Source organism: Pogona vitticeps, chromosome 3, assembly GCF_051106095.1.
Source record: "Pogona vitticeps strain Pit_001003342236 chromosome 3, PviZW2.1, whole genome shotgun sequence".
Taxonomy (NCBI): Eukaryota; Metazoa; Chordata; class Lepidosauria; order Squamata; family Agamidae; genus Pogona; species Pogona vitticeps.
The window spans coordinates 213,661,468-213,682,635 of NC_135785.1; the positions used below are offsets into that span (position 1 = coordinate 213,661,468).

General features: G+C 38.0%; 1 long non-coding RNA gene across 1 annotated transcript; it reads left to right on the forward strand.

Moving 5' to 3' along the window:
• Positions 1-1,311: 1,311 nt before the first annotated feature.
• On the forward strand, positions 1,312-20,176 carry LOC140705409 (uncharacterized). Its single transcript, XR_012084791.2, has 2 exons — positions 1,312-16,641; positions 19,795-20,176. It is a non-coding gene; the product is annotated as an uncharacterized LOC140705409 (long non-coding RNA).
• Positions 20,177-21,168: the final 992 nt, after the last annotated feature.

Consider the following 21,168-nt stretch of genomic DNA (forward strand, 5'->3'; position numbering starts at 1 on the left):
ATATAGAGCATAAGAACAATGTCAGAATTGGCTTGTTGATGTTTCCTGCACAATGGCTCCCAAGGAGCCTATATCTCATCTACAAAAGGACACCATCTGTTGAAAAGGGTGCTGCCAGTCTCTAAATTCACTCAAGCATTGCAGATTTTCAATCCTGTCCTTTTCTGTGATGTCCTTCAGATAATGTTCCTTGCATATATAACTTTCTCACAGTCATAGATAGGTTCTAAGACTGAACACTTATATATAACATTAAAATGGAGACAGCCTTTTAAAATTCTTTTTGTTAAGGATACATGTTTGGGTGTCTTAGGTACCTTTTAAGCCACTCTTAGTAATGTTTTATTTTTAAGGCAATGTTATAGAGAAATAGAACTCTCTTTTTTTTTTACAAATGTTGTAAAGTTATATGAACAGATATTTATTCAACGGTTGAAAAAAGCAAACTACTGTAAGGTGGAAATAATACAATGTAGTGAGAGTCACAGTACATATTACAATAACATAATAAATGAATTGGACAGAATCAACCCCAAACAGGCCATTTTGATCAAATACATTGGCTGAAATCCTGTAACTTGGTGTAGTAAGTGAGGATTTGGTGTATTAATTCCGCAAGTTATGTTGAATCTAATGGACTTACTTTACTTGTGACTTACTTTAGCATTTGACTCTGAAACTTCTGGAGGAGTTGACTCATTAGGATTTGACTCAGATTCAATAGGCCAACTCTATTGCAGTATATTATGCCAAGCAACACAATTTGAGCTATTAACTATGCACAGTGGTGCCCCGCATAGCGAGGTTAATCCGTACAGCGAAAAGATCGCTGTACGGAGCAGGAAAACCCTATTGGAATGCATTAAACTTAGTTTAATGCGTTCCAATAGGCGCCAAAACTTACCCCTCCAGCGATGTTTTCGCTGGTCCGGCGGCCATTTTGGAGCCGCCGATCAGCTGTTCGGCGGCTCCAAAATGGCCACCGGATGACCCGAAATGGCCCCCCATCAGTGTTTTTGCACCCTCCCCTTGCTTACCGAGGTCGCAAAAATGCTGCGGGGGGGCATTTTGGGTCGTCCGCAGCCATTCGGCAGCTCCAAAATGGCCGCCGGACACCCCAATCGTCGCAAAGCGAGGGCAGCGATTGGGGCAGCTCCGTATAGCGATCCCCAAAAAGGGATCGCTATACGGATTCTTCGTTATACGGTGCGCTCGTTGAGCGAGGCACCACTGTATTTAAATGACAAGAGAATACTTGTCATTTGTAGGGTTTGTGACAGTTAGCAGCAGTGGCCAAGCTGCTTGGGGATCATGAGGGCTGTGTTCTGGCATTTCTCAGGAATCCACATTGGGAAAGATTTTTCACTAAAATAACTGCTGAACTCAGGTGCAGGTATATATTTGGGAATAAAACGTGTTATATTTATGTTCTTGTCTGTTGATATACAGTTTCTAAGTTTTGTATGGACTTAATTGCTATTTAGATCCTGAATTGAAAGTTTCTTTACAGATTTATTGCAGTGTTTTTATTTCAAATAAATAAATAAATCATCATCATGATCTTAGAACTGCAGAGTTAGAAGGGATCCTATGGATCATCAAGTCCAGCCCTTGTCAAAGAGGCACAGAGCAGAATCAAGTTCTCAGTCTTTGGCTCCACAGCCAAAGGCCTAAACCACTGAGATATCCAGCAATTTTTAATAATTATTTAAAAATAAGTTATTTCTGAGTTTTATTCTGGCTCTGTCTAAAATTTAAAATATTAAAATATTTAAAAGTTTAAAATATCTTGAAACAGGAAAGTTAAGAACATGAAGATGGCTTGTCTCATCTTCACAAATTTGCACCTCATCCTAAGAAAAGGCAAGGTACTTCACGGCAATTTTTACACAAATTGCATATAAGTGCACAACATGTACTAATTGCGTAACTTATCTACTTCACACAAATTGCACAATGGGGCACAGAATTTTGAAAATAATACCCTTCAGAATGCCTAGAAGGGCTTTATATGTTGCTAACAACTCTTTTTCTTATTTACTAAAAAACAGTCTTTAGACAAATATGTTAGCACCAATATTTAATATATTATCTATTGGGAAAATAAATAACATAATTCTATAGCATTTACAGTTCGGGAGCATAAACATGTATTTTCCCAACAGTTAACCCCATATTCCCAAGACTTCAGGCAAGGTTATATTTTTCACATTTCATTGTAAGTCTATTCCTGTCTTTTTCTTTGTAACCTTTCAGTTTGTTTCTCACCTCCCTATTCTGCAAAGACATCACTTCAGTAGAGCTAGAAATGTTCCATATTGGATTCTTAGCCTCTTGTCAGTCTCACATCCTACAATAAGCTGACTGGGTTACAGAGGTCATTGTTCATAGCTTTCAAGATGTCTCAAAGACCTTGGGATATCAGTCAGTGGCTGAAACAGAACCCTTTAAACAATATACTTTTTGTAAATATAGTATAGGAGCATATGTGACATTTCATTTTTAGTTTTGCTTTATACCTTGGCCATGAAGTCTTTATTATTATTATTCCTGCCTTTATTATATTTTCTAGTAACTTTCCATCTTAATTAAAGAATAATAAGCACTCCTCTGTATTGTCTGAAAGTGTATACACCATTTTTGTTACCAACTGTTACAAAGAACTAGTGCAAATTGATCAATGGGAATTTGTCCAGGCTTCAATACTCATAATGTCTTAAAAACCTTTAGCAACGCATGGTTCAACGAAAATTGATGTTTCAGATACAGTGGTCACAGCTTCTTTACGGAGAAAGAAACTGGCCACTTCAGTTAAATTTTGGTACTGCAACATATATAGTGCTTATTTGTCCCATGTAATGAGGGTGCATCGAGTGGTGGCCGCTTTTTGGTTGGATAATTTACAATGAATCATTTTTGTGTAAGAAAAATCCTTTATATATGCAGACACGTACTATGTCAATGAAGCTCAAAACTTCATTAAGTGGTGGCCAGTGCCAGTTGATTTTATAAGCTTTTCCATTGCCAAAAGACTGAATACTTGAAGCAGGAAAGATAAACACACTCGTTGCATTATTCAATAGTCAGAAGATTTCAGTACTTTTGTTGTTGTTTAGTCATAGGTTGTGTCCAACTCTTTGCGACCCCATGGACCAGAGCACGCCAGGCCCTCCTGTCTTCCACTGCCTCCCAGAGTTGGGTCAAATTTATGTTGGTAGCTTCTGTGACACTGTCCAACCATCTTGTCCTCTGTCATCCCGTTCTCCTCCTGCCCTCATACTTTCCCAACATCAAGGTCTTTTCCAGGGAGTCTTCTCTTCTGATGAGATGGCCAATTCAATTGGAGCCTCAGCGTCAGGATCTGTTCTTCCAGTGAACACTGAGGGTTGATTTCCTTCAAAATGTATATGTTTGATCTCCTTGCAAGGGACTCTCAAGAGTCTCCTCCAGTACCACAATCCAAAAGCATCAATTCTTCAGCAGTCAGCCTTCTTTATTGTCCAGCTCTCATTTCTATACATTGCTACTGGAAAAACCATAGCTTTGACTATGAGGACCTTTGTTGGCAAGGTGATATTTCTGCTTTTTAAGATGCTGTCTAGGTTTGTCATCACTTTCTTCCCCAGAAGCAGGTGTCTTTTAATTTCGTAGCCGCTGTCACCATCTGCAGTGATCATGGAGCCCAAGAAAGTAAAATCTGTCACTGCCTCCATATCTTCCCCTTCTATTTGCCAGGAGGTGATGGGACCAGTGGCCATGATCTTAGATTCTTCTGATGTTGAGCTTCAGACCATTTTTTGCACTCTCCTCTTTCACCCTCATTAAGAGGTTCTTTAATTCCTCCTCCTCTTTCTGCCATCAGAGTGGCATCATCTGCATATTGGAGGTTGTTGATATTTCTTCCGGCAATCTTAATTCCGGTTTGGGATTCCTCCAGTCCCGCCTTTCGCATGATGTATTCTGCATATAAGTTAAATAAGCAGGGAGACAATATACAGCCTTGTCGTACTCCTTTCCCAATTTTGAACCAATCAGTTGTTCCATATCCAGTTCTAACTCTTGCTTCCTGTCCCACATACAGTGCTGCCTCGCTTAACGATTGCCCCGCATTACGATGAATCCTCTTTACTATGATCTTTTTGCGATCGCAATTGCAATCGCAAAACGATGGTCTAAATGGGGGAATTTCGCTTAGTGATGATCGGTTCCCTGCTTCAGGAACCGATTTTCGCTTTACGAGGATCAAAAACAGCTGATTGTCGGGTTTTCAAAATGGCCACTGGGTGCTTAAAATGGCTCCCCACTGTGCTTAGGGATGGATTCCTCATTATACAGGGAGCAAAAATGGCTGCAATATGGAGGATCTTCGCTGGACTGTGAGTTTTTACCCCATTAGAACGCATTGAACAGGTTTCAGTGTGTTTCAATGGGGTTTTTAATTTCGCTTTACGATGTTTTCACTTAATGGCGATTTTCCTGGAACAGATTATTGTCATTAAGCGAGGCACCACTGTATAGATTTCTCAGGAGATGGATAAGGTGATCAGGCACTCCCATTTCTTTAAGAACTTGCCATAGTTTGTTGTGGGCCACATAGTCAAAGGCTTTTGCGTAGTCAATGAAGCATAAGTACAGTGGGGTCTCTACTTAAGAACTTAATCCGTATTGGAAGGTGGTTCTCAAGTGGAAAAGTTCTTATGTAGAATTTGCATTTCCCATAGGAATGCATTGAAAACCATTTAATCCGTATCTGCTCTTTTCCGTCCATAGAAACTAATGGGAAGCTGCTATTCTGCCTTCTACCACTAGAGGGGGATTTTTTCTTTTTTTCCCCTTAGGTCAGGGAACAGTGTTAAAAGCACTTCTGACGAAGCTAATTTTGAAGCAATGGACTGAAAACCAATTAATCTGTTCTGGCTGTTTTTTTAATGTAGAGGTGCGTTCGTACATTGAAGCAGTAGTTCCCATAGGAACTAATACAAAGCTGGTTAATACATACTCTACCACTAGGGGGAGAAATTTTTTTAACCTAAGGTGACCTAAGGTTAAAAAAAGAGAAGGAAAGTTTTTTTTTCCTGTTCTTATCTTGGATTTCTGTTCTCAAGTAGAAGCAAAATTTAGCAAACGGAGCTGTTCTTAAGTAGAATTGTTCTTAAGTAGGGACGTTCTTAAGTAGAGACCCCACTGTAGATGTTTTTCTGTAACTCTCTGGCTTTTTCCATAATCCAGCGCATGTTAGCAATTTGGTCTCTAGTTCCTCTGCCCCTTTGAAATCCAGCTTGTCATTTCTGGGAGTTCTCAGTCCACATACTGCCTTGGAGGATTTTGACCATAAGCTTGCTAGCGTGTGAAATTGTACGGTAGTTGGAGCATTCTTTGGCATTGCCCTTCTTTGGGATTGGGATGCAGACTGATCTTTTCAAATCCTCTGGCCACTGTTGAGTGTCCCAAACTTGCTGACATATTGAGTGTAGCACCTTAACAGCATCGTCTTTTAAGATTTTAAATAGTTCAACTGGAATGCCATCACCTCCACTGGCCTTGTTGTTAGCAGTGCTTTCTAAGGCCCATTTAACTTCACTCTCTAAGATGTCTGGTTCAAGGTCAGCAACCACACTACTGGGTTGTTCAGTACTTTAGCTATACATAAATGTCTATTTTACTCATATCAGTTTAATGCATACACCCAGCCTTACATCCAATATAGTCTCCCATTCTTTTTTTTATTTTTAAAATTCTTTTTTCTTTCTTTTGGCTGGAATAAATATAAATATTTTTAACGGATCTGTAGTATACTGTTCCAATCTCTTTAAAAGAAAATTGAGCCATCTGTGCGTAGCTTTGTCGTTGGATGACTTCCCTCTAACTCCTATAGTTATGTTTGTTGTCTGCAAAATTATGTTTAACATGAAATATGTATTGGTGACTCCAACACAAAAGTCTGGCTCAGTTCTTGTGGTCAGCTTGGCCAAAATGATTTACATCTCTTCTTTCATGACGCACTTCCATGTCTTATATTTTGAGATAACATACATTTATGGGAGACCACCAGGGATGTTTTAGTATTTATGCATGCTACAGATCTAACTACACCAGGAGACAATTACGTCATGTCTCACAAACAGTGTTATACAGCAGAAATTATATTCCTTTTTCCATAGTCAATTTGCTTAACTGATTATTTGAAAATGGGCTGAAATAATACCTAACAGCAAATATTTTCTCCAGTTAACAGAAACATTCCAAACTGCAGTTCACAATCTTGATTCAGCCTGCAAGTTAAAAGAAAGAATTACATTTTAAAGCTTCCTATTGATACCATTATTTCAATGCCAACTATATTGAAGCTATACCTTTAGTAGGTCAAACAAAGTCCTCAAATGGTGTTCAAGCTTTCAGTTTCTTAAGAAATTTTTATCTCAGATGGTAGCCAACATAGAGGCCAAATCTACCATATGACTGAAAGCAGAAGATGGAGTCGCTCAGATGCTGACCTGTTATTTTCAAAAACCATTGCAGAGTTATTTTCAAAAATCAGTGCAAAACTGGTAGAAATTTGTTGTTCCAAAATGTAATTTAAATACCTTTTTAAAGAAATATAAAACCACATAGAGAACAGATTTGCATTAGGGAGCTCAAGATCATCCGTGATGGAAAAGAATTATGGACTGAAAAGAGAAATGTAACCAGGGAAAAATGCAAAGAAGTCTCCAAAAGAAAAGGACTTCAGTAGATGACAAATGAAACTGAAAAACAAGAAGCAAAAGTAAAAAGTAACTGAAACATGTGTGTGATGAAAGAGTACTATTTTAATAATCACTGCAAAGGAATAGAAGAAAACAATTAAAATGGCAGAGGAGAACCAAGATATTTCTTCTGTAAGACCTAAGACAGCGAAGGGACACGTAAACTAAGATTAGAGGTGTTAAAAGGTCATGGGGGAAATGTCTTATCTCCTCATGATACAATAAAGAGAAATTGAAACAATTACTGAAGAACTATGTAAAAGAGAAGCAAGAATAATACATTTCTTTAAAGAAGACTCTTTCAATGAAGCACCTGAAGTTTTAGAAAGTGAAGTGAAAGTTGTTGTGAAAGCACTTGGAAGAAATTAATAGGAACAGATTACATTGCATACCAATAGTTCAACATACAGAGACTGAATCTATCAAAACTCTAATAAGGATATACTAAGAAAGATAGAAAACAAAAGAATAGCCCCAACACTGGGAATATTTAGTGTACATTCCAATCCCCAAGAAAAGAGTTGCCAAAGAACATAGTAACTATTGGACGTTGCATAATTTTTGCAAGCAAGTAAAGGATGCTCAAGATTTTACCAGAAGTTCTGTACAGAAAGATTTCCCCAGCCATCAGCACATTTAGCCTTCCTGCACTTTACCCACACTAGTGTACAGACATTGTCTGAACATTTGCTTCTAAAACATTGTTCCTATAGCATTTTACCAACTGGAGAAACTTTGGTATTCTTGAAGGTTCCTTATATATCAGGAATTTAAAGAATTTGATAACAGACTAGTAACAATGGTCAGAACAGGGTTAGTTAGTTATGTGCCAACAAGTTGGAACAGACTCATAGTGACCCTAATAGGGCTTTCAAGGTACATGAGGTATTTAAAGAGTAGTTTTACTAGCTCAACTCCCCCAGTGCGTTTCCATGGCCAGGTGAGTATTGAAACCTTGGTTGTCCACATTCTATCCACTACACCACACTGGGTACCCAGAGCATCCGTACCTCTGTGTATTAGATAGATCTGTGGTTCTTTTTGTGTGTTAGAGTCTATTTACATTCTTTCAATGTAACAAATATCTCCTGAGTTATGAAGAACATTATTTGTAATAAAATAAAATAAAATCAGGCACACTGAGTCTCATTTTCAGAGGTCAGCTAAACAATATTGCTCCAAACTTTTTAAATGTCACATTGCAACCTTGTGTAATAGTTTAGTGCCCCATGATTCAAAAAATGACCTTTTAAAGCCTAAAATGGATGAATAATGTGTTTTTACAGAAAACCTGTTGTTCTGATCTGTAATTAGTAGAAAACCTTGACTTGTATGTTTGATTTACTGAGTTAAAATGCTTTCTAGCTCATGACTGCCTGACAAAGGTTCTTCCTTGCAAAGTTCACTGGTGAGCAGTTTTGGTGCTAAATCTCACTTTTGTCAGTGAAATCCCTTTAGGAGAAGAGATTTATGTTAAGCTGCTTTGTGCGTCCATCCCCATAGGAAACTATAACCAGGTCTCTCTCTGCACCTACTTCACACATCAGAGTAGCTGTTGATATCCTTAGTCCCCCACCTTTTCCCTTTTGCTTGTCTTTTGTCTGTTTTCACCGTCCTCTTTGCTTTATAATCGCTCACACCCATTTATCACTGGCTCACTCGGGTCTGCCTACACTATCTTCCATTTTTGTCATGGTGCACTGGTACATTACAAATACAATTAAACCTTTTACGATACTGCAGCTTTTGGCTATCGCATCCCAGCTTCAAGGCTGAGAGATTTCTGATATTACCACTGATATCAGTTCTTTCCCATTTATCGGCAGTGTCCGGACTAATGCAGAAATGTTGCATTAATTAAAGGAAGCATCCAGTAATGCTGCTGTTTTTGCCAGTCTGACACTGAATTGAAGCCTGATGCCTGCTCATGTTTTAAGAGCCATTCATCACACATGTCATCCCAAAGCAGCCAGCTGTCTGAGTAAAGCCTCATTTGCATTTCATCAACTACAGTCTCCCTCTTCTTTCCCTTCCATCCTTTATATATGGAGCTTTGGGTTTGAAAAAGAGCCTAGTCTTCAAAAAGCAGCTTAGCAAAAATTAGTATTCCATTTAGAAAGATTTAGAAAGATGATTTTTCTTTAGTGCAGAGGTCTCAGCATTGATCCTGAGAAAATATGTCACATAAACCTATACTCTCTCTCACTCTCTCTCTCTCTCTCTCTCTCTCTCTGTGTGTGTGTGTGTGTGTGTGTGTGTGTGTGTGTGTGTGTAAAAATATATCCAGTTTTCTCCTTTATGGCTTAAGGCAAAGCATGGCTAGATCTGTGCATTTAGTGATTTGAAATTATAAAATATTTTATTTTGGAAGGTTCTGGGTAGGTTAGTCATTGTAAAATATGGCCAGCTATAAGAGATGTTATTACCAAGTTTGATTACATTCTAGTTGCAACAACATGAGCATGGAAAGGCTTAAATATTTTCAACTGTATGCACATTTTTATTAGGAAGAAAATGAACTAAACTTTGAAATAAAGTGTGCTTAGAATGGACTTGTTAGCAAACATCACCAAGTATACTGTAGAAAGATTGTAATTTTACATTTTTTTGATGTATAATATTTAAAGAATAAATATACAACATTTGAAAAGTAGCGCCAGTTGTGATATCAGCTAAAGGCACTTTCCAAAAAGAGTCAATAGGAACTGGCAGCTCTTTTTCTTAAAACCCACACTTTTTGAAGGTTTCATAGATAGTTCTCAAGAGTCTGAGTCACACCTCAGAAAGAATGAGTGTTTTATTGCTATTGTATTTTCATGCCTGAAAGGAATGATTAAAAAGCCTAACATTAGATAACACCAAGGATAAGAAAATAAGAAAATACGCCTGGACCATCAGTAGGCAATTCACATTGGAGTTGAGAAAAACAACAGAAGATGTGTTCTGACATCAGAAGAGGAAAGCAGATAAAAAGAAATGCCCTTTTACATGCCAGGAGCTCTTTAAAAGTAGTTTGTTAAAACAATATGCAAGTTTACTCTTGATTCTACTGAAGCAAATTTCCAAATATTATGACTTCTAACTGAAAGCATCTTTTCCTTCTGTTTTCCACAAACAAACAAACAGATTTCTTACAAGCAAGCAATAACTGCCTTAAGACTAACCACATGGTATAAATAGTACTTGGGACAATGTCGGTTCTTTTTATTTGTTTCATGACTATTACATGAGTATAGGTAAATTAATTGGTTGTATAGTACTACAAATGGGTTGACTGAATGGTTGAATGTTGAGTGAGTGACAGTTAGACCTTTATAGCTCTTTTGGAAGTGGGGAAGAATCTGCCTTAATGAAGCTGAGTTATGTCTGTGTGCTTTATCCCATCCAGATCAGTATATAAGAATGAGTGGGTGATTAGTTTTCTCAGAATGGCTTGAGACAGGGTTTAGATTAGATGGAATTAGGAACTTGAGAGAGGAAGGGATGAGAGAAAATTTAGACAGGATTGCGAATACTAATTGTTATAATTGCAAATAGATCAAGCTTAGATTACAAACAAATACAAACATTTGAAGATATAAATTTTACAAATATAAAGATTTACTTAGATATATGGTAGGCTGCTTTATATACCTAATTGCATTGTTGTCATTTTAACTCCTAGAACTTTAACCCCTAAGTGCTAGAAAGTAGAAAGCACCTTTTGTTTTTATATACATTGTTTTTGTCTTTATTTCCAAGTTGCAGTTATCTAGTAATAAAATCCATGTTGGTTGCTTGACTGTAGCTCAGCTAAAGCAGGAGACGGACTAAATATGAATTATTTCCAGTAACTATATATTCTTAAAGTACCATATCACTTTACATATTGACAAAATTTTAGTCAATATAGAGTACATTTAATGCAAGCACTCACATCCAACACTCATATCCATCGGGAAGCTGAAAAATCTTGCTGAAACATGTCCTGCTTGTATGATCCAATTCTTATGTTTTAGAAGTCTCCAATCAAGGTTTTAAGACACACACTTTCCTTTGTAACAGAATTTCCTTGGAAAATGGCTTCAGTTCCTTCACTGAAACTTTAGATAATTCCAGCTAACCAGACTGCTTGCATGAAAACCTGGTTTCACTACGTTTATCAAAGCTTGGGGCATGAGTCTTGTTGTAAAGGATCTAAAACATAAAAATACAAATGTATTTCCAGAAAACCCCAACAGTATCCCTTCAATACAACCTTGTCTTCACATACTCACCATGTACTTCCTAGAAGAGAAAACTCTTACGCAACAGCAGTTCACACCCCGCTCTCAAATATCCTCAGAGCACTTAATTACAGCTGTTGAGCAACTCTAGCAGAAGATTTTAAAGTGAGAGAACAGATATGGTTCAAAAGGCACAAACCTAATTTCTTATTCCAAACTCATAATAAGCATGTATAGTCAATATTATTATTCAAACCATTTGAAGCAAGAGATTTTAACTTGAATATCCATGCCATTTCCTTTTGCACAAGATTTTTGGACATTGCTTCCTTACCTGTCTTTGTAGTCACATATAGAACAAAGAATTTAAAGCCATCTTCTTTGTGACTGATTTCAACAAAGCGGTGCATCCATCACTTTGTTCCTAATTCTAGATTAGTGTTCTTGCATCCTGACTTTGATTGGCCTGTTTGTTTATTAAAATATTTTTATCCCACTTTTCTCCTTGAAAGAATCCAAGGTGGGTGTATTGTGCTCCCTACATATGTTTTTGAGCAATCACAGCTAATCAGGTACACTACCCTTCAATAGTCATTAATTTGCCCTTGTTTCTCCCACTGCAGTGGCCACACGCAAAGCAAGTTCCAACACAATCTTCTGAGAATGTCCTGTTGATCTCTATAGGGCTGCACAATGACATAGGGATCAATGCAAGATTTTTCTTGCAAGATTTACTGCAAACTTTCTTTAGTTATTACAGTTCTACAAGGAAGCTGAAATATGCATAATATAACTGCCTCCAGGTACTGCTTTGGGCTTGAACTGATAGGAAGGCCCTAATAAATGTTGAACTCCTGCTCAGAAGAGTACCAAACCAAAGAATAATTTTCTTCCTTGACAAGAGCATCAGTAGTTCTCATCAAAAATTGATGGAATTATCTCATATGTTTGTCTGAAAGTCAATACTTGTATGTGTCAGTATTTTGTCAGGGAAGAGAACACTAGTTAAAATGCCTGGCCGCAACTGTACTAACCAGTAGCTTGAAAGTCAATGCACAGAGATGTAACAAGCCTGACATAAAGTTGTTTCTTAAAAGAAATATAGCCACACACTCAAAAGAAGTCAATATCTTTTCTTTAAAGGTTTGTCTTACAAAGTCAGGTATTATGTACTGAACAAGGGCAAAGCAATAATCCTACTATGAGAGATACCACGATGAGAGAAGAGTAGAAAAATCACATATCATTCTGGACTATAATGTGTAGTAAATGCACAGTACGGAAGTAGGATGGATTATATTAACCACTTAGTTAGCAAGTATAGGTGCAAACAGAAAACCATCTAGTGGCCTATTGCCCTTGTGCACGGGGGCATAAACTTCTGCCCCATATTCTTTTGTTAGATTTAACCCAAAATGAATTTGTATATAAAAATAAGGCAAAAGTAATACCAGTAGTTGAGTACCTGGCTGCAGAAACGGAAGCTGAGAGTTTGATTCTCCACTGTGCCCCACCCCCAGGGGAAAAAACCCCCAGTCTGTGCAGCCTTCTGCTAGCTGTGCAGTCCCAAAATGTCCCCAGAAGAAGGGAATGGTACACCACTGCTAAATATTCTATATGGAGAAAACCCTGGAGCATCACTATAAGTTAGAATAGATTTGACAGCACATAACTGTTACTGTTATTAATACTGTTGTTTAAGTTCTATCACTTTAAAGAGTCTCGAATTTTACCAGCAACTCTGTGGAAGCCTGTATCATGTCTGTTCCCACTCCACTCCTCGTGGTGACTGTAAAGAGAAACAAATAAAGTAGACAGAGTGGCATGTTCATCGTCCCACAGCAGTTTTTCTCTGCCCAACTGAAGGGAAGTAATGAAGGGAAAAAACGATTATCTGCCTTTAGTAATTTTTGTAGCTACTCTTTGATGTAAATGTGTACTTGGTAATTTAACAGTACAGTGGACCCTTGACTTACAGACGGCTTGACTTACAGACTTTTTGAGTTACAGACTTCTCTGGCCGCAAAATTTAGGTTTGACTTGCAGACTGAGATTTGACTTACAGACCAGAAAAAAACCAAAATGGAACAAAAACGGCCTGTTACGGGATTAATCGGTTTTCAATGCACTGTAGGTCAATGGAGGCTTGACTTACAGACTTTTTGACTTGAGAACCGCCTTCCAATACGGATTAAGTTCTCAAGTCAAGACCCCACTGTATGCCTTGGCTCAAGGCCTGGGTATGGTAGGAAGTAGTTTAAAGAATACAAAAATTGTCTGAGTAGATTATCTTGTTAAGATGTATGGACTATCACTCTAACTAAAGTGCTATCCAGTCATGCAGAATAGGAATAACTGTACATGTGTGGAAATGCAGAAGGACAGCCCCACCCTCTCCTTTATTACTCTTTCATGTAAGGAACCAGACTCTGAAGATGACAACATCCTCCAAAAGTGTAGCTTCATGTTACCAAATGACTAGATTTGAACCCCTGCAAAGCCTTATATCTGACCATCCCTGTGTTTGTGTGTGTGCTGATGGATACTGGGAGTTTGTTTGGAAGGGTGGTTAGGGGAGGCCACAATCCCAGAACAGGAAGATTTAAATCAGAAAAAAAATGGAAAAAACAAAGCCTTACTGGTCAGATTATCAAAGGAGCCTCCAAGATACTAAAAATAATCAGAGGACTATCCTGCTCCTCTCATCAAGCACTGAAGTTAACCTGTTTTGGGTATATACAAGGACTTTCCCCTTGTTCTTGGAGTGTGTTGAAAACAAGCAGTGCTACTACCAGGAAGCCTCAGTGAAGTCACAATCAACATACACCAAGCCCTTCCAAGATGCTCCTGGGAATCCAGCTAAATTTCACCAAATCGAGAAACCACTAGGGAACTACACATCCAGTAATCTTCTCCTTAGTGAGCAAACTCCAAACTTGCAAGGAAGGACAAAACCAAGTTGAAGAAATGTAATAATTCTGGGGAAATGTTAGTGTAGCCAAGTCTAGTTTTAAGGTACTGAATTTAGAACCAACATTCTCTGACCTCTCAACAGGAAGTGCACCAAATTGAGTATTTTAACTTTATTAAAGAATTAAGAGAAAGCTAAAGTATGAGAAAAGGAAAATATTTCTAAATCCATACATCAATTATGCATAAAAGAATCACCAAGTTAAAAAGTATAATAGTGCAAAAAAGTGTAATAATGCAAAACAACAACAACACTCCAGCACAAAGAAATTAAGAAAACTATCTAGCATAAGCTAAACTCTGGAGGACCTAACATAGTGAGGTTTCTGAGCTAATGAAGAGTGCCACTTCCTCCAACAGTATATAGTGCTACCATTTGAGTCTCCATTTGCTGAAGAATCTTAGTAGTATTATCTTTACCACCACCACCACATTCCCTTGGATGACCACTCACAGCCAATCAGTGGGCATTCCTCTGAAAACTGTTCTCTAGAACCGTGGTCCCCAACCTTGGGCCTCCAGATGTTCTTGGACTACAACTTCCAGAAGCCTTCACCACCACCTCTATAGGCCAGGATTTCTGGGAGTTGAAGTCCAAGAACATCTGGAGGCCCAAGGTTGGGGACCACTGCTCTAGAATATCCAGTGGTGGCTCATTAAAGTACAAGTGTGCCATTTTGTGACTTAGCTTTGAAATTAAATTCACTGACCTTGGGCACCAGCTTATCTCTCCTTAGACCAGATGGCTGGCTTTCTGTCAACCTTCCTCTTGTTTCATCACCTATTCCACCAGCTCGCTGGCACCTCAAGATGGAAGCGGATCTGGTTCTCTAATCGACATGCAAAAATTTACATGGAGGCATTTGCAGATCTTCATCACATTGTTGTTGTCAATTTTATTATCAGCTGTTTGTAAAAAAAATGAAAAAGAAGTCTTTTCTAAAGAGCATAGTTTGCTATACTGATTAAGATCCTTTGGAATTATTTCTCTTTTACCCAACCACAGATGTGTTCAGGCCAAATAAAAATAATTGTAAACATTAGTACAGAGTAGTGCTACAGAAATGCTTTAATTTTAAAAGATATATGTTAGAGATCTGCTGACTTTGTGTAGCTGCTTTAGTAAATGATGTATGAAATGAAAAGGCTTTCTCAACCCAGTGAGCTTTCAACTAGCAGCCTGTGTGATATACTATCTTCTAATAGCTGCTAGGAAGGAAGGAAAAAAAAGAAAAGAAGGGAGGAAGATTTGGCTAACAATTTGAAAATTGTATTTAAATTCAGAGCTCTTTTTCAAAATAGTCTAGTGCATCTTTTCAGTACTTGGCTAAAGCCGGTAGAATGTTGATAAATATGAAAGTGTATGTAGATTCTTGACTTCCAATCAAAACTGAGCCATGATGAAGTTTTCTCAGTGGCCTTTCTCTTTCCAGTCTAATTCATAGCACTGTTGTGAATATAATTATGTATTGTAAAAAACTGAACATACTGAAAACTAATATAGAATCATAGATATATCTGTAGTTCTTTCCCTTTCCAATGTAGTTGTTAATGTGTCTATTAAATTTTATTACCAAGACATTCTTTCCTATTAAATCATTGTTGTCATTGGGACAAACCCTGTTGCATAGTTTTGCACTGAAGCAACCTGGAATGAGTGCTAGAAATATTTAATTTAAACTGATGGAAAGTTACCTATCAGCTCCCCATGTTTTAGGCTGTGAGGCTTCCTAGGGCTCCCTTTTGCTCTGGGGAAACCTTTAGGAGCCTTGGAGGGATTCGTTTTTAATAGTACAAAATTGCTCAGGATCACCACAGCTCAGATGAGGGCCACTAATCCAGATCCATAAAGTATAATATCCTAACCTCAGATTTATATGCACAATCCATGCAGGGAGAATAAATTGGCTCCCTTTGAAGTTGTCCTTGTATTCACATAGGCTGTTTGCATGTAAGCTGGTTTCCTGACTGAGTGCTACTGGCTATGTCTTTTCTTGCAGTATTTTGCATTGTACTTTTTGTTCTTATGTTTAAGCGAGATTTTGTTGTTACTCTGTGTTATTGATAGCCAGCTTGGTAGAAAGTTGGACTATCCAAGTACTCAATCAATAAACATATTAATGTACCATAGTGAACTGAAGGTACTGTTTAATATAAGCCGATCTCAGTCAGCATTTAAAAAGAAAAAGAAAAAAACACAGTCGCTTGAGGTTGGCCTAATGCTGACTTGGCACTCTTTTTCTTGGCTCAAGAAATAAGAGGAGCTGCTAAAACGGTGACACAAATTGATGGTAATAAATTAGTACATTCATAAAAGGCCTTCCAATTTTAGTACTAAAAGCACACCATTATAAGCACCATAATGTAGTTTAAAAAGCACACTGATAAGTGGCAGTATTCAAATCCATTTCTGTGCCCTTTTGTGTTCTTATCTACCCGAGGCCAGTAGACAATCCAGCTTTTCAATAACCTTTGGCACTCTACCATCAGCAATAAAATGTGTGCTCCTTTATATTCCCAGGATTTCTTTAATTAGTATCACCTGTGGTATGCTCTGTTTGAAGCTGCATCAGCAGCAAAACACACCTGCTTTAGTGCCTGCAGGTAGAATAAGGTTCAATGTCTCAGGGCTCCTGGGAGTCTCATCTCTGAGCCCTAAAGCAGTACTAGACCAGAGCTACAGTTTAATACCTGTCATCTTCAGTGATCCACTAATCCTGGTAATTATTGCCTTGATGAAGTAAAATGATAAACAGTGTTCTCTTATCAGCCTCTAAAAGTTCCAAAGAAACTACTTCCTTGTCTTCTATCTGAGAGAAATTGTTTCAGATGCTAGGCAGAACATAATGGAACAATTCAGATAGTCATTGTCTGAAATGTTTGACATTTTTTAATTGTGTTATTTGCATAATCATTTTTAATCTACCTTTCCTATCTGGAAATACATAAAACCTGAGGCATTTTATTATTCTAGAGATGTATATATGCAGTTCATTATATGTGTGTTTCTGTATATTCTAGAGTTGCCTTACAGGTAACTACACGACTGTGCATTTTAAGGGTTAAGAGCAGTCACTTTTATAAATGAATCAGTGATACGAGTGTGGTTGCAGATTCTATAAAGAAACAAATTGCAAACATAAAGGATAAAGTTTGGCATTGTTTTTGTTTCTTTTTAGTTCTTTCCCTTCATTGACTTTTTTTTTTTGCCATGACAGCTTAGTGTGTAATACTTTCTCAGTGTCAAAGTATTACTACAATACTAAAGCTATTAGAGTGATTCTTTACTGTATTTTAATTGTACAAAAATATGGTGTCACATTCTACATTCTCCCTTAAGCAAAGGAGCAATTTCCACAAGCTTTGAGTTGCAGATGCATACACTGAAACACGTTCAGTTCAATCCTATAAATGTGTGTGACTAAAAAATAGGCAGACGAAAAAATGGTGTGTGAGAGAATATCAACAAAAGTCTTCTGTCTCTCTAAACAATACGTAATAGAACAGGCAGCATTCTTTCCTCGAGGGAGTAACAAGATAGGAATGTATCACAACATCTATTTACAGCTGGAAGATATTCTTTTACTTCACTACCCTTCTATAATCTGGTATAATTCCAGAGAAAACCAAAGCTTGACCTTTAGAGATGAAATATGGACATGGCATTTTGAATTGGTTGCCAATTCAGGGCTAACTAAGATGTGACTGAGAGGGTTTGTTTCAAGTCTATCCAGATTCTGATAAGTGGCTGCTTTCAAAATCAAGGTACAATGTGGGTGTTCAGTGCAAATCATTTTGCCGTGATGGGTGCTTTGTTCTCCTTGTTGCATAAAACCAGGAAGAGTCCATTATTTGAAGAAAATTAAGATACATATTCAAGCTCTACTAGGAAATGGATTCTCAAGATGGTGTAGGTAAAATACAATATTCCAGCAGGGTCCTTGTGGCAGAATGCCCACGTCACTCCTGTCTATCATAGTTGAAGCTCAAGTGCAGGAGTCTATGAGAAGACAGGAGGGGCAGAGTCAAGGGGACAGACAGAGGGAGGCAGTTAGAGAGGAGATTTAGAGAGAGCTAAGAAGAGAGAATTGGAAAGTTGGAGAGTTAGAGAGAAGGAGAAGGAGATAAATGGAATAGTAAAGCTAAATAGATAGAGAATATTAATGAGTTGGTTAATGTGAAGAAGTAAATACAACACCTGAATAAGCAAACATATAATCAAATATAAGAAGTTTAATGAGTGATCCTAAACAATAGAAGAACGTATGTGATTTTAAAAAACCAAAAGACAAATACAAAAGTTATATTGGCAGCATGTGTCTGATGCATATATAGTGCAGTGCGGATGAGAGATCCACTAGTGGTAGCGGAAGAAAGAGTAAACGTATCCAGAGGGTGAACCTGTGTTTGAGGGAAACAAACAAGGGGACACTGGGTGGAACGTCACAGTCCTCTTTCCTCTGACCTTGATTTGACCATATCTCATTTATTTTTCCCTTCTGCATGCCAGATTATTGCCCAGTGTGCTCTCAAAGCACATGTATGAACTTACACAATTTGAGACACACTCTAAGAGATGCCTTTATTTATTTATTTATTTATTTATTTATTTATTTATTTATTTATTTATTTATTTATTTATTTATTTAACTTATACACCACCCACACTACCCAAAGGTCTCCGGATGGCTTACAACAATTAAAATACAGTAAAAAAGATTAAACAATCAAAATACAATCAAAATATATACTCTAAAAATTGCCATCAGGACCCACAGTTGATATTATTTTGATTAAAAGCCTTCTGGAACAGGAAGGTTTTGACCTGGCACCGAAATGTCATCATATTGCTTGAGACACTTGCTTTACTTTGCCTAAGGATAAGGCCAACCCAACTTATTCTTATCAATAAAATACTATATGGTTTTTGTAGATTTTTTGGGCTCTTCGTCCGTGTTCTGAAGATTGTTCTTCCTAATGTTTTACCATCTGTGGCCGGCAACTTCAGAGGACAGGAGTCAGAACTCTGGAGTTATCAGATCCCAGCCGTGAAAGCCTTTGAAAATACTATATAGTAGAAAACGTGATATTGCTATACTCAATGGATGTAGACTGTTTGACCGAGTAACTGTACTCTAAATAGAATGTGCCTGTTAAAAATGTTGATGATATGCATCCCAAATATTTTTTGTTTTTACTAGAGGTGGGGGTATTTGTATAAGAATACAAATATCCCTGCACAGCTGGATTTAACAAGGATCTGGCCACTGGGGCCGGACAGTCCACTCACACATCCGCTGGTGGTGGTGGCCCCGCTCATCCTTCCAATCGTTGGAAGTGCCATTCTCTTCCTGGTCGACTAGCCACTCCTGGAAGAGGGAGGGAGGACGAGTCTCCCTGCAAGGCTGCCATGCAGCGCTGTAGAGCAATTGGAAGGAAGAGAAGGGCCACTGCCAGCAGACATGTGAGTGGATGGTCCAGCCCCAGGGGCTGGACCCTCATTAACTCCAGCTCTGTGGGGATATTCATATACAAATACCCCATCTCTAGTTGTTACATGAACAATACAATCTTAAAGATGCTTAGGCAGGTAAGTGTGCATACTACTGTAACCTTAATTAACTCTAAGCATGTTTGAAAAATCTAAATATTTTTACCATAGATGTGATTTCAGTGGCTATCAAATAAGCACAACAATAATAGGATAAATATTTATGTGCTGTGTTGTATGTAACTGCAGGGCCCAGCTGTCCAGTTTGCCACCCAAGTGAATTCCCTTGGTCCTTGGTCTGCCATCGTGTCCCTAGGGTTGTTTGTTCTATTGTTTTCTCCATTGGAGTGATACATTGCTGTATCTTTTTTTTTTGCTGCAGCTGAAGTAGAACAATCTATCATCCCAATCATTGCAGCAAAGGACCTTATGGACTGGGAGTAAATCATGAAGCAACGGGAAAAGAAAAAGCAGGGGAAATTATTTTCTGCAGAAACAGCTATTTTCTGCCAGTGCCTGTCTCTACATATTATTCCCTTCATGTATGAAATTGTGATGAGACAATACAGCACAAAAAAGGAGTCTAATTATTTTACAAATAAGATGTATCTAATCAATCCAAATACACTTAACATATACTAGGCTGGTTTGTTTCCTACCTCCATTTGACTTAGTGTTTTAGTTGTGGTTTTATTGTTAATGTAATGCAAATACTGACCCTAAAAAAAATAAATGCTCTGTCAAGATCCATACTGAAAAGGCAATTGAGATGTATTTCTATTATAGATTCATTCCTATACTGACATCTAATATGCTTTCAGCTAGTGGTGGCACTATAAACATAACCTGTTAGCATAAGTAGCAGCTTTCTTCTTTAATAGATAGTGTAATGTAATCATTTTCATTCCTAGGAAAAGCTTAGGTGAAATATATAGAGGCTGTTACTCTCTACTGTTCCACAGCAGCAGCAGACATACCAACTCTCTAATACATGTACAGTGGTGCCTCACTTAGCGATGTGAATCTGTGCAGCAAAAATCGCTGCAAAGCGATAACATCGCTAAGTGATTTAAAAAGCCCATAGAAACGCATTAAAACACATTTAATGCGTTTCTATGGGCTTAAAAACTAACCTTATGCAAAAATCCTCCATTGCGGCGGCCATTTTCAGTGCCTCTAAAGCGAGGCAACACAGCGGGTGGCCATTTTTTCCCTGGTGGCCATTTTGGAACCGCTGATCAGCTGTGCGAAAATGGGGGCTTTGCGATGATCACTTCCCCGTGATCATCACAAAGCGAATTTTCCCCATAGGAAACATCGCAAAGCGATCGCTTTTGCGATCGCAAAAACAACGTCGCAAAGCGATTTTGTCACTCAACAGAGCGCTCGCTAAGCAAGGCACCACTGTATTGTTCATTGTGTATTTACCTGGAAGTTCCTAACTCCTTTTTCAATAATCCATTTTCTTCAAGAAGACACAGCCTAGAAAGCTGCCAGGAATGCTGTAAGGCTCTGGACCATCACAAAGATAGGTGATCCATAGTTTATATGTGACTCTGCCTTGACTACATTAAAGGAAATTATTTCCCATAGCCAGAAAAACATGCAAATGCTAGCCAGATTGACACATTAGCAGCCAGCCAGCCAGTCAAAAATACTCTTCATATAAGGTACCTTTGAATTGGCCAGTCCAGTGACCTGGCAAGACATATAGGCCACTCCTGAGGCATTCAATTTTTTTCTAATCAGTACAGCT